The sequence below is a fragment of the Tamandua tetradactyla genome, chromosome 14 (assembly GCF_023851605.1).
Source record: "Tamandua tetradactyla isolate mTamTet1 chromosome 14, mTamTet1.pri, whole genome shotgun sequence".
Classification (NCBI taxonomy): domain Eukaryota; kingdom Metazoa; phylum Chordata; class Mammalia; order Pilosa; family Myrmecophagidae; genus Tamandua; species Tamandua tetradactyla.
Window position 1 is genome coordinate 20,497,661 of NC_135340.1, and position 13,751 is coordinate 20,511,411.

Below are 13,751 nucleotides of genomic sequence, written 5' to 3' on the forward strand. Positions count from 1 at the left end.
TAGTGGCTTTTCTCTCTTTTTCTCTGTATTTATTCCATTTATAAAGAACTCTACGAGTAGGATTAATTCCCATCCTGAATGAGGTGGGCCACACCTTGCTGAAGTACTCTCATCAAAAGGTCCTATATACCATGGATTTACCCCCACAGGAACGGATAAGAACATGTTTTTCCGGTGTACATATAGTTTTAAACCATCACAGAAAGACACTGGGGATTGGTAGGAATGCCACAAAAATGACAGGGGATGCTAAATGCTGTATTTCCCCTCTAGATTTGAATCAGAGGAGAACGTTTTAAAGTGGACCTTTTTGATCATCATGTTAAAAAACAGATAAATTAAGGTCAACATCTGAAACCTGGACTTAACTCTTGCAAGAAAGGACATTTCCTTTTTTTTTTCTTTAATTTATTGAGATCTCCTCCTTTACTTATCGTACAGAGCCAAGATATTCAGCACTGCCACCACGCAGGAGCTTTTTAAATGATTCAGGGAAGTATAGCTTTCATTTAGGTTTGTGCCCTCCAGTCTGTTTATACTGGTCGATACACTTGTCTGAGAAATATAATGGATTAGCACATCATTCAACAAGCTAGTCAGAAGGCAAGCTCAAGGCGACAGACACCAAAAAGTAAATTACAGTCAGGAGTAAGGGTAGGCCATCCCTAGAGCTAGGAAACATTGTATCAGCACAAAACCTGTATTCTCTGAGAATGGTGGTGGAGCTGAAAGGGATGAAAAATTTACACTCAAATATAATAAAACAATCAGCTCTACAAATTCACATGGTATTATAAGCTGTTTGGTTTATGATATTGAATGCAAAGGGAATCTGGTACTCATAACCATCCCACACATTATATAACCTCAGCTGGAAACAGACACGGATGACATTTGTTTCATTTAATAGGCCCACTTTTGCAAGTAGGCATATATCATGGATTATTTTAAACATTCCATTTAAATATTTGCAAATGCCCGTTTGCCACAGGCTTGTATGCAGCAACTCAAGGGCTAAGGTGGCTAAAAAGAATCCATTTATTCTTTCTTAACCTCCTCTCTCTCTTTCTCCACCCTCTCATCTTCCTCCCCATTTCTTTCTCAAGACCAAAATGCAGGACTGAGAAACAGTCTCAGGATCTAGAATATATATTTTCTCCATAATCTACTTTAAGTGAACCAAATCACTATGACAGATGAGAATCTAGGTATAATTACTAAACAGTTTTTCATCTTATAATCACTGACAACTGAGAACAACAATCAGAAATTTTAAAAGCCCAAACCATTTTTAAATTTCCACCAGGCACAAATACTCCAAGAAACGAAATAAATAAATCACTTCCCTTGCCGAGAGCTTACAGTAGGACTTTAATGTTCTCAGACGTTGTACTTCCACAAGAATACCCTTTTTACCTATAAGGTCTGAATTGTGCTCAGAAATAGATGAGGCAGAAAAGGAATGTGGAGATCTCAAAGACAGACGTGCAAAATAACCTAATGTATGGGTTGCTTACATGGGATTTAAAAGAAAAAATGAAGGATGGAATTTCAAAATTAAAAATACCACAGAAAATACTTTTTCCATTTTTTGCCTATCTATACAAATTATCAGATGTAAATAATGGGCACAATCCTTCAATCTTGAATTCTGACATTCTTGGTGGATTTACCCATCAACTAAAAGTGCAAAGGTCATAGGCAACTGACTGCATTCAGGGACCAACAAACTACATTAAAGGATACTAGTTAATTTCATAAGGTGTAGGTCCAAGATTGAATCTACTACACCCCTTGGAATACCCTAGGATTTTGTCACACAGGCAGTGCTTCATTTGATTTGGCCAAAAAGGGTCAGAAGTACCCTGGCCTTAGCCCTTGACAGACCTTTCCTGCCTGGATCCTTCTGCATTCCTGGCATCACTGGTACTCTGGCGAGTCTGTCAATTGCAAAGTTGTGTGGGTGGACCAAAGCCAACCAGTTCTAACATAGTGACTACAAAGTCTTCTGGTCGCACTTTCAGCAGATAAGAGACACCATGAATTCCCTTAAAACCGATCTCTCCTTCCCTACTCCCCATCCAAACTCCATTTCCCTCCTTCTCTCGGGCAGAACAAGAGATATCTCTACTTATTTCCCAGGTCCAGACCCATCCTTTTTCTCAGTATCAAGTTTATCCTTTTATGACCTGCATCTAGCAATTATCCCTCTCTTGAACTTTTATTAATTTTTGCCTACATGCCCCATCTCTTCAAGTTAATGTTAAAATTGTCTCTGCTTAAAAATTAGATGAATCAATCCTTTCTCCCTCTCAAACTACTTTTTTTCCCTCCCATCCCAACTTCCTTGCTTACCGCCAAACTGTTTGGAGGGGAGACCCACACAGGTTGAGCACATTTGTACCTCTCACTCCTCAACCCATGGTATTTTGATTTTAACCTTACTAGCGCTACTGATGATATGCAAATCACTGGTAGCTGTCTAGCTGATGGGGGCGATGTTTTTTTTCCTATTTTAACATTTGGTCACTGTTGATCATGTCTTCTCTGAAGATCTCTTCCTTTGAATTTCCTAGTAACACTGTCTTATGCTCCTCCTTGAGGAGGATACTCTCCAGGTTCTCTCTGATAATGCATGCTTCACTTAATAGGATGCCTCCTCTTCCTCTACCTCTCAGCAAATTGCGGTCTTCCCAGGGCTGCTTCCTCAGCAACTTCCTTCTTGCACTGCAAGTTCTTCCTGGTAGTCTTATCTGCTTTCCTTGGGTTCAGACAGAATCTACATTTAACCACTTCCAAACCTGTGACTTTGAACCCAACCTCTTTCTTGAACTCTGAATCCCAACTATTCAAAATCTTGTCAAGTTTCTCAAATGCCACATGTCCAATATAGAACTAAGTTTTAAAAATATGTAAGTTCTCTTTTACTTTCTTTGTTTTTTAAACATTTTTTATTGTTCTTCTACTTGCCTGTTGCTTCCCACCCCATTTGATCAGTTACTAAGGCACTGATCTTACCTGAGTAAGAAGATAGCCTCTCAAATCCATTCTTTTCTTTCAACTTCCACTGGTCCATCCTATTGCAAACCTTTTCCATCTCTTTCCTGGAATATTTACCAGTCTCTTAATTGGGGGATGCCATCTATCTTCCAAATATTTGCCAGAATTATTTTTTTCTGAAGCACAGATCCAATATTGCACTTTTCCCTTTAAAACATTTTATGGTACCCCAGGGTTTAAAGAAGAAAGTTCAATTTTCCTTAGCTTCCTCTGACAGGGGCCTTTTCAATTTGGTCCAATCATAAATTTCCAGACTTCTCTCTTGCCATAAGAAACGACTTTGCACATATGCCTCTTTCTGTCTACAAAACCAACTTCTCCTTTTCCAAGTGGAAAATGCCCACCTACCTGTCAAAGCCTGACCTATAAGATCATTTCTTCCATAAATCCTTTGCCAGCTTCTCTAAGTGGAGTTAATCATCCACATTCTATGTTTCCATGGGTTTTAGTGCACCTCTCTAGTAAGCTTATGACATTCATTATTTATTAAAATATTTGAGAACTACTATTTGTAGATCACTATAGTTTGGCTGCTATGACTATGTAATCATGGAGACACCAGTCCTTGAAAGCAGGGACTATACCATGCATATTCATCTTTGTAGCCTAAGATTCTAGCTGAGTCTCTGGCACATGTGGGTCACTTAGTAAGTGCTGGCTGAGTACAGCCAAGCATGAATGCAGATTAAGTGCTTGAAGAATATCATGGGTACCCTGGGTCTAAACGCTTATTATTGATTCCTGGGTCCTGCTACTCAATCTTGGAATATTTCCAGTAAAATGTTGAACATCAGAATTTTGGGATGCATCTATGCAATTTTACCAGTGTTTCAGAAGTTCATTTTTTATTCATTGGCATTATGTGAATAACTATTTTACGGTTCTGAGCAGGATGTTTAATTGCTCCAACCCACAAAACGTGTATAATTCTACTGGCTAATTGACTAAAACTGCCCAGAAGCAGCAAAAGAACTGCGGTTAACAGTGAGGGCACTGGAGTCAAGCTGGGTGGGTTCAAATACTAGTTCTATCACTTGCTAGTTAAAATGACCTTGAGCAAGTCACTTAGTCTCTATGTGCCTCAGTTTCCTTTATCTATACAATGGTGACAGTAAGTATATCTAATAGTTAGGATTTTAAACTTAATGGAAGTAGTGCTCAGAATAGTGCCTGGGACAAGTTGGTGCACAATAAATGTTAACTATAATTATTGTTAATTGTGGGGCTATAAATATGAACAAAGTTCACACTGACAGGAACATTTCACAGAAGCATCATCAAGAACACACAGGCAGTCATCTGGATAATAATACTTCAGATTGGTGGAGAATTTTATACATTTTCTACGTGCTTCCTACTTTTTAGATCCTCCAACACCCTATGAAATGTTTGCAGATGTAATAAATACAAATTGACTATGTTTAAATGTCTGGAGTCAATAAAATCAGTATTCTCTAAAATGAAATACTCTTGTTAAAAAGAAAGTCAGTCTGTCCTTTGCATTAGCCTGGAATAAAAGGGTAATGTGATGAGATATTGGGGAGACCTATAGTTATTGACATCAGTGACCTATAAACTTATCCCCTTCAGCTTGATACACAGCACTTCAATACCCTTGTTTTTATATAATTGCCATTACCAAAAGCCTTTCAATTTCGAGTGCTCAAACGAGAGCAATTCATATTTCAGATAATCTGCCAACGAGGAAAACTAATTTCAAAATATTTGATCATAAAAGTTGTCCTCAGCTTCTACAGAGATAATTTAGTCAAATAATATCAGATAATCTGAAAGCCGTCTTAGCAGGAAATTGCTAGGGACTCCATCTAAGCAGCATCCATTTGCACTTATATAAATGTACTGAAAGTGTAGGAGACTTTGACAGCCTGCCATATGTGATTTCATTCCATAGCCTACCTACTTTACCATCAAAAGTTATATCCTTTGAAGCATTGCCAGAATTACTTTACCCCAGTAGATATGCTAGATGTGCCCTTTAAAAGCCATATCATTTCTCTTCTCCTCTGACTAGTTCAGGGTAGCATCTGCTCAACTAAATTCCTTTGAAGGTTAAAAATAAAATAACCTACTTCTTCCAGGCTCCCCTACCCCCACCGGCCATCCTAGTGCTTCCGATAAAATGCTGAATGAATTGCAGAACATGCACATTTTAAAGAAGGAGCCTGACCAATCACCCCTTTATTTCATACTTAAGGAAAATTAACATCCAGGCTTCTCCAAGTTTACTTAGCAGCAGAGGCAAGAGGAGAACCCAGGCACCTTGACATGCAGTCCACAGCTGTTTGTCCTAGTTCTCCTAAGAATGGGTGTCTAATAGACAAAAGGACCAAGGCAGATAGTGACAATAGGAAACAAAACTGACAGAGTGTCTTAATTTTATAAAAATAAATGAATGCTTGGATTTCACCTCCAGGAAACATTTGCTTTTTAGAAATAATCATACTTGGCACTCTCTCTCCTCAGTGCTGCTGACAGTTGCAGTCAGTTATTACACTGTTGTGACTTGGAAGCTGATGCCCCCAAACAGATCAAAATTAGTAACATCGTGAGGCAGGATTGTCTATTTTCCCCTCAGCTTGCTAATCTATGCTTCTTTTATAATTATTTTAAAAGGCACTATCTGATTTCCTGAGCACCGCCCCAGGTGTTCTCAGTGATAATGAATGGATAAACATATCATACAGTGTCACGGAGCAGTTGTGACATTTTAGAAATATCTTCAGTTCAACTCCTCTAATTTCAATGTATGCTACACCCAAGGTTGCGGGCCTGTGTTTTTACTAAAGAGCGGAATGAGTCCCAGTAATTGCATGATTTACTTGTCTGCTCAAGTGAAAAGGTTTTGAAATGTACTGAAATGGCACGGTCCTTTCTTGGTCTTTGCAAACCCTTGCAATGTCAATTTTAATTAATGAACTGGAAAAATTATGTTTGGGTTTTTTTTTTTTGTTTCAGGGAATTGGTTCACAGTCTCACCTATTATTTTCTTCAAATTTGCATCTTCTGTCATCAGGGATGTGCAGACTTTTCTAATTCAGAGAGATATGTAGACAGGACATCACAAGCATGCAAAACCTCCACTGCACAGCAGTTTGAAGTGATCCCAGACAACTAGAAAGAGCAGTCTGATCATGTTTCCCTCATCCAGATGATAAAGTTGCAAACAACATTCCCATTACAGTTGGCAGCCAAGGAAGAGGAGATCCCCATGCTTATTAGGAGCGGGGCACCCCACCTACTCCTAAAAAGTTATGTGTCTTTGATACCTGGTGCCTGCCCATGCAAAAAAAAAAAAGGGTTATGTGTCAACAGACTCTCGTTTTCCACATACTCATTTCTGACTGATCTTAAAATGGAATATCTCTAGACACCTTCATTTTTGAGCCTCTCTCCCTTTCCTTCCACCCCTTTTGCTTTTGTCATGTGGTAATGCACAGACACTTAAAGGCAAGAAAGGAACTCACCATTGAAAGGAACACAACTAATCTTTGTTTAGTCATTTTGCAATCTTGCTAGTCTTAATGTTTCTTAAAACAGAGCAAGCGTGTACTTTTTGAGGGAATCAATCAGATCCTAACTAACACTACCATTTACAGTTTTTGGAAACATTTCTTTGTGTCATCTATACGTAGCCAAGTACATTTCGTGTAAATTTTTTTTTTTTTTAAAGCTCCTAATAAACATCAGGTTTAGCCAGCAGGGACTTTGATTAACCAGATCTAAGCATCTAATAAAGTACAGGAGGAACAAACATTTCAAAGTCAAGCTGGACTATAGAATGATAATAAAACTCAGAAGTTTGTGAAACCATCCTTTATGTATATGCTCCTTAGAACCTTAGCTCTTTTGTAATCAAGAGACAATTTTCCACTGCTTCCTTAGCAAAGCATTACTAAAAGGCCTTGGCTCTAAAGCAATGCTCAGGTTGCTTGATATGAAGCTGGCTTCTCCAAAATCTAGAAGAAAAACTAAACAGATCTATGATTTTTTTTTAACCTAACATCCAAATGACATACTACTGACATACTTTTGAGATCTACCAAACACCACATTGGACCCACAGGTATACTGTGTCACATCTACCAGGGGCCTTAAATTGCCCTGCAAATGACTATATTTCAGATAATTTTTTTCCTTCCCAAGGAAAACTTCTTTCTCCATACATTCTCTTGTTCTCAAAAAGTTTGCATAGTTATTGAAAGAAATAAATTTAATCTGCCAGCACATTAAAAATTAATGGCATAAGAGAAAGTTTTTGTCTTATTATTGAATGTGGTAAATTTGCTGCTGTAGGAGGCTGAAAGGAGACACCCAAAGGAAAACCTGATTTGCTGTTTTAGTGAATCATTTTGATGCTTTTTTTTAATCAATAGGCAAAATGCAGTAAACACACAAACCAAATCAGAGCGAAAACAATTTTGTACATTTATATACTTATACGGGCAAGTGAATAGACATATATTTACACAAATATATAGCAAAAGATGCTTTAAATCACAGGAACAGTTGTTATCAGACTCTTTAAAAATGACTATTTAGGAAAAAGAGATTGCATCTTTGGACTGTCATCCAAAGGAGAGAGAGGGAATAAGAATGATAAAGAGCCACAGGGCATTTGTTGTCTAAAACTGGCATTGATTTTCAGGTTATCAGCCAGGTTCTAGAACTTATGTAAAAAACTAAAGTCAATTTCCTTATTATATTCCAACTGAAATTATTGCCATGTTACTTCTGTCATGAAAGCCATGTTCTTTTACATGTAAGAGCTGAAACCCAATATAGATTGAATGCGTGTGTGTAGAAATGAAATTTGGATTTCACATAAATTTAACGATTTTATGACCTCCTTCCCAGAAGGTCAAGTTATTTCTTATTCTTTGTATGAGCAGTTTGTATTTGCTCACCACTCTCACAGGGTCCAGGCTAACTGAGAAAGTATAGCTGGCTTAAGTGTAGAGGTATTATTTTAAGTAGATTACCTATAGAAGCACCGCATTATGGACAGAAATTATCTTTACTTTTCAACTTTGCATAATAAAATAGGCCATTAAATTAATATCATATAGAAAATACTGCTTGACAGGCAGAGAAATGTACACTGCTTTCCAGAAAACCAGGACATTATACTGCCAATGCCTGCATGAATAATACATGGGTTAATTCAGAAAAACACCGTTTCATTATTTAAAAATGAATAAATTAGGGACTTAGAATGATGACTAAATTTTCTTCTTAATCTTACTTTTTGCTCAGAGCACATTTTTGCTTAAAAAGGAATCTGAAAATACAGTTCTACCCACACAAATAAAACAACCTAGCTCCTTACAGAGTTTTTTTTTTCTGAACTAAATTTCCTGATCCCTTAATGAAGATGCTAAGTTTTCTCTAGCCTCCCACCTGGTTCACATTAACTCCAGCGCTAAAGAGGCAGTGTAGAAGGTCTTTAATTTATACATTTGAAACCGGTGAGCCTATCTTTTATTATTCTAAGATTCTGTAATTCAGTCTTACTAGAAAAGTCCCTTTTGCATAGAGAGTTCCTGTGTTTTAGCCTCACTGCCCGATAAAATGTGTTCAAAGGAATAAATAAGAAAAACATGATTTTCATGTACAATGAAACCAATATCTTTCATTCACTTTCAGGGATTTTGCTCTACTCGGAAGACCTGTTAAAAAATCAGTCCCATTTGGGGACTGATGAAAGCATGGAGGAGAGAGAGAAATGCACCAGTGATAAGAAATTAATTTGGAGTTAAAATAAGTAAAACACCCCCACGCAGTGTATTTAGGCTGAGCATAAAGTGACAGCCAGCAGATTATTCTACCGATTTCTAATGTTGGAAATTCGGATGGCATTTACTAGCATAACCTTTCAACTCTGAGCACATCAATAGAGGCCGACAGTGCCTTGAAATATGATTCCTTGCAGATAGCATATCCTCATTCATCTGACTGTGCTGCTCTGTGCTCCATTGCACAAACAGCGTCTCACCCACTTCTGAGAGGACACTAATAAAAAAGGCATCAATTTTCAGCTCTAGTACTACTGTGATCTCTTTATATGTTCGACATCCAACATTAAATTAAAATGCTGTTATAAATCCTACTTTCTGAATCTGGAATGAGTGTTGGGTTTTTGTCGCATGAGACTGCAGCAAATCTTGTCAAAAGCAAGGAAGCACGTCTTGTTCGCTCAGAATTAATGTTGTGGATGAAAGAAGGAGGTAAAGGGGGTTGACTATGGTGAACTGAGGGTGTCAAAGGCAGTGGGGACGGTGGGTTCAGGGTGCCAAACCAGACAAGGCATCTGCTGCTTTCAAGAAGTGGCTAATCAAGAATTGTAATTATCCATGGCAAGCTGCACGGCAGGAAGATAACTGATAAGCAGGTATACACACATACATATATAACACAGGAAATTTTTAAACAAAAAAGTCACTTATTCCTCTCTGGCAGTAAAAATACTTTCTAAACACCAGTGGTCTTGAGGAAGCCTAACAGATTATACCAAATCTCTTAGAAGAGAGGCTGCTACTGGGATTCAAAACCAACTTGTGTAGGGTGATGGGCTATCTGGGTTTTCTGTCATTGTTATTTCCTTTTAACATTCCAAGAGGAATGCTCGGCAGGACTGGATGGTGAGGAAGGTAATATTCTAAGGAACTTATGTGTATGAATTAAGACACTTTCAGAAATCTTTTCTGTGTAAAGTTTATAGGAAAGGGGTAAAAAAAAAAATCCTGCAAGAATAAGAAAGAAGCTGGTTAGGCTTTTCCATTTTGCTAACAAAAGGGAGACAGAGGTGAGCATTAGTGAATTCCACTCTTCCTGATAAAAAGATCCCTGCCCACATCAAAACTAAGCAAATGAAAAGGGAATAAGGCTCCCACAAAGATATACAGAGTGCAGAACTATGCTGGTGTGCCTGCTCATTCATAATTATGGATGAAGTAAAGAGGTGTGTTTGCCTGTTTGGGAGGGTGGGAAGGAAGGAAAAGGGGGAAGAGTGAGCAGTTCAATATCTGGATCGAACAGGGGAACTTTTCCCCTCAAGGATCCCGCCCAGGGAACCTTGACATGCACAAAGTCAGAATGTAGACAAAGTTGCCCTGGTGAGAACGATAAGGTCGCCCGTGGGATTGCTGAGATTATCTCTGTCAAGCACTCGGACAGCATGCAGTCAAATGATGCATCATGCAGTCATTTTCGAGGGGGAAAAATCAATTTCTTCACCAGGTCGCTATTTGCTTTTCAAAGTGCCCTTGTAGGCCTTCACCACCAAGCATTTATCAATTTAAATGTTGTAAATTGATAATGTGCCACTGCGCCTTGTACTGTTTCTGAATTATTTTGATACTTATATTTTCTCAATAGTCTCTAAACCCTCACAACCTGCACATTCAAAAGGATGTATTTCTTTGTTACACCAAAAAGTGATGAACTTTCTACGATTAGTACAGGAGAAAAATGCAGATTTCCTGAAAACAAAACAAAACAACAACAAAATATAAGTTGCAAAAAGATATTTTTTTCTTCCTTTTTAAAAATTAAGGTTATGCTTATTGACTTTAATGCGTGTGTGTATGTATGTGTGTGTATGTGCGTGTACAGAACAAGTAATATTTGGAGCATTACATGTATTCATTCATCGAAGGAACCCTAGCTATCCTAGCCTCGCATAAATTTAGAACACCAACTGCAAAAATGCAAACACTTGGCCCCATCATTATAATCCCTCTGCTGTGCTGAAAATAATATCTCTTTTTTTCTCTTTATATTCCAGCTCTCTAGGATGTGAAGATGCCAAACAAGAGTAATAACTTGTAAGGAAAACTAATGTCTTCTTTTTTTCACCCTACTAAAGAAATATATATCTTTTACAAGCAGGGAAGCGAGGGTATTAACCACATACTAACCTCAACTTGATTTGCATTGAAAAACGTGGAATGGAAGAGTTGAGGCTTGCACTTTGGAAAAGCAAAAGAAAGACATGGCAGTTGCAAAGCATCTTTAACCTCCAGTGATTTATTGGCCCTCAGCCAAGTTATCAGGGGAATCTAATTCTTCTTTATTATTCAAATAAACCACATTTGGCACCATGGTTCCCTTTCAGAATAGCTTCACAAATAGACTGAGCGCTGTCATTTATTTGACCTTGTACTTGTGTGCTGTAGCTGTAATTTTATTTGCCATTCTATATAACAAATGCAGAGAAATCTAAAATATGGAGATGAACAACAGGATGGGGAAAGGAGTTTATGGTAAATATATCTGCATGGCTTTCAAAAAAAAAGACCAAATTTAAAACATCCATTTACCCCCTTTCACCTTCACCTCTATTAGCTCTTATAATACCTGCAGCCACTCTGCCCCTTTCAGCAAGCTGCCTTGAAACAAGCCAATTTGTAACCTTGTCGGCAGCTACCTTCTGGCTGGCTTACAATAGCAAGGAAGTAACTTATATGAGGGTGGGGACTTAGTGAGAAGAGGGAAGAGACTAATTATATGCATGCTGGGCACTGAAGGCAGTGAGGGATGATTAGGATGTGTTTCAAGAGAGGATGTAGCTGGCATGTAGGGTATTTTCTAATGATATCACAACTGTAAAAATCTATTAATATCCCAGTTTGCGCTAGATCTCACTTTCGTTTTAAATAAGGTCCTATGCTATCATGAAAACACAGAATCATCATCTTTCACCTCACTTTCAAGGGAAACTGTTTTTAGGAGATGTGAGCCCATTTTATCATCTGGTTAACTGAGATTCATGTCCTCTGCCTCTGACAACTAACTGGAATGTTAGGATTTATAAGAAAATGTAGGATTAGAGTATGGATGAGGGAAGCTGATTTAAAATGATATAAACCATCACAGTAGCTGATTCTATTGTGAGTCCTGCAAGTCAGGGCCTCACCTTGAAATGGTCTTCTGTATGCCAGTGGCTGAATGGGGAGCTGGCTGTCGCTTGCTTACGAGACTTCCAATGTGCCTGTTAGTATTGGTTATGTGGGTCATTACAGCCTTGCTGTGAAAGTGGGCTCCCGGGGAAGCAAGTCAGTATGTCATTATCCACGTGCTATCCCCTAGAGAAATCCTATATGAGAGCTATTTTTAGATTTCAATTCAAGGAAAAACTTCACTTTCATAAAAAGAATCTATTGCTTCCTTACTTTTGATGGTTGACTGTACCTTTTTGCTTTGGTTGCCAGGAAGCTCACAGTTAAATGTGAAGCACGGTCAGCCTATTTGTACCCCTTCTATAAGTCTCTATTTGTTTTTATTACGTGGTATTAGGAGATTACTTACTGTTGTTTAGTTTTCCTCCCAGATTCCCTAGTTCTATTTTGCCATTATTTATATTGGCATTGTTTATGCAATGCCATAAACAAATCCTTTGTGGAATGAAGAGGGTATATGCCAACAAATACATAATTCTCTAAGCTTCAACTCTTACATCAACTGGAAATGCTACTTAATTATCAGGTAAGGTCCTTTGTGAATTCTGTAGGGATTAAGTCCCTTACATTTTGGAAGAGAGTTCCTGAAAGCTACCTGTATACCACTGAAACATTTCCAGTTTTGGAAACCAGCTCTGTCTGCTATCTTCATTTTCACTTCTACCTATTCTCTTATGGCTAGAGAATAGAGTTGTCCTTAGCAGTTCCAAATTCCATCATCAGGTATAAGAAGTCATTTGGTCACTATGCAAACCAAACTCAGCATCAATATTTGGGGATTTTCCCTTCAGTTAAGGCCTCAGACTTAGTGAGAATCATCTTACCCAAGGCAAGCAAGTCAATAGTGCATATTATCTAAAACCTGACTTCTTGCACATTAAGTTAAATATATATTTATGACAAGGTCAAAAGGATTACTGAGGAGGTTCAGACTTCATTGTGATCTACTTCATTCCCATCATCAAAGCTATATGAGAATACCTTAAAAAGAATAACTGGCAGGCATACACCCTGGACACCAGGAGCTGTTATACTCAATGGAGTGTAAAAAAAAAATCCACTCAGGCTGTCTTCATACTCATTCCATATACCAAAGTTCAGTAGAAGTTCTCCTGCTTTCTTATCTTTTGAGCCAAAAAAAAAAAAAAAAAAAAGAATCCTAATTCTTTCCTGAGCATAAGCCATTTTAAAACTACCATATTTATTTACAAGCTGAAAGAAAATAAAACTGAAGGAGGAATATCTTGAGAGTTAGAAATGCAGACACGATTATGCTATGCTATGACTACCAAACTATGATGTGTTCACAATATTCCTCAACATTTTTCCTGGACACAACCTTGATTATACAGTTACACACTGTCTTTATTTAATGAAACTATTTTAAATAGGAAAGGAGGGGCCTTATGTTTACAGGCTCCTTTTCACTATCTAAAATTCAATGGAATAACCAACCACCCAGCCAAAGATGTCGACACAAGCACTTGATTTGCATTTAAGTGTGGATATTTGGAAGAGAGCAAATGCTTAATTGAATAACTATGAGTGCATTTTACTGTATCTGTTACCCATGAGCAACCCCACCCTTCTACAACTGAAAAAGTACATTGAAGAAACTTGAGCAGGATTATGTCTTGGAGACCTCGATAACCCTATTAGGAGGTAGAATGTTAACTGGTTTGGAATCCTTTTGCCAGAGTTTTAGCACAGACT

The 13,751-nt window shown here is 37.9% G+C and overlaps 1 protein-coding gene across 8 annotated transcripts in view; it reads right to left on the reverse strand.

The window, feature by feature from the left end:
• The window catches only part of NPAS3 (neuronal PAS domain protein 3), a 927,883-nt gene that overhangs the window by 290,147 nt on the left and 623,985 nt on the right, over positions 1-13,751 (reverse strand). The window lies entirely within an intron of this gene.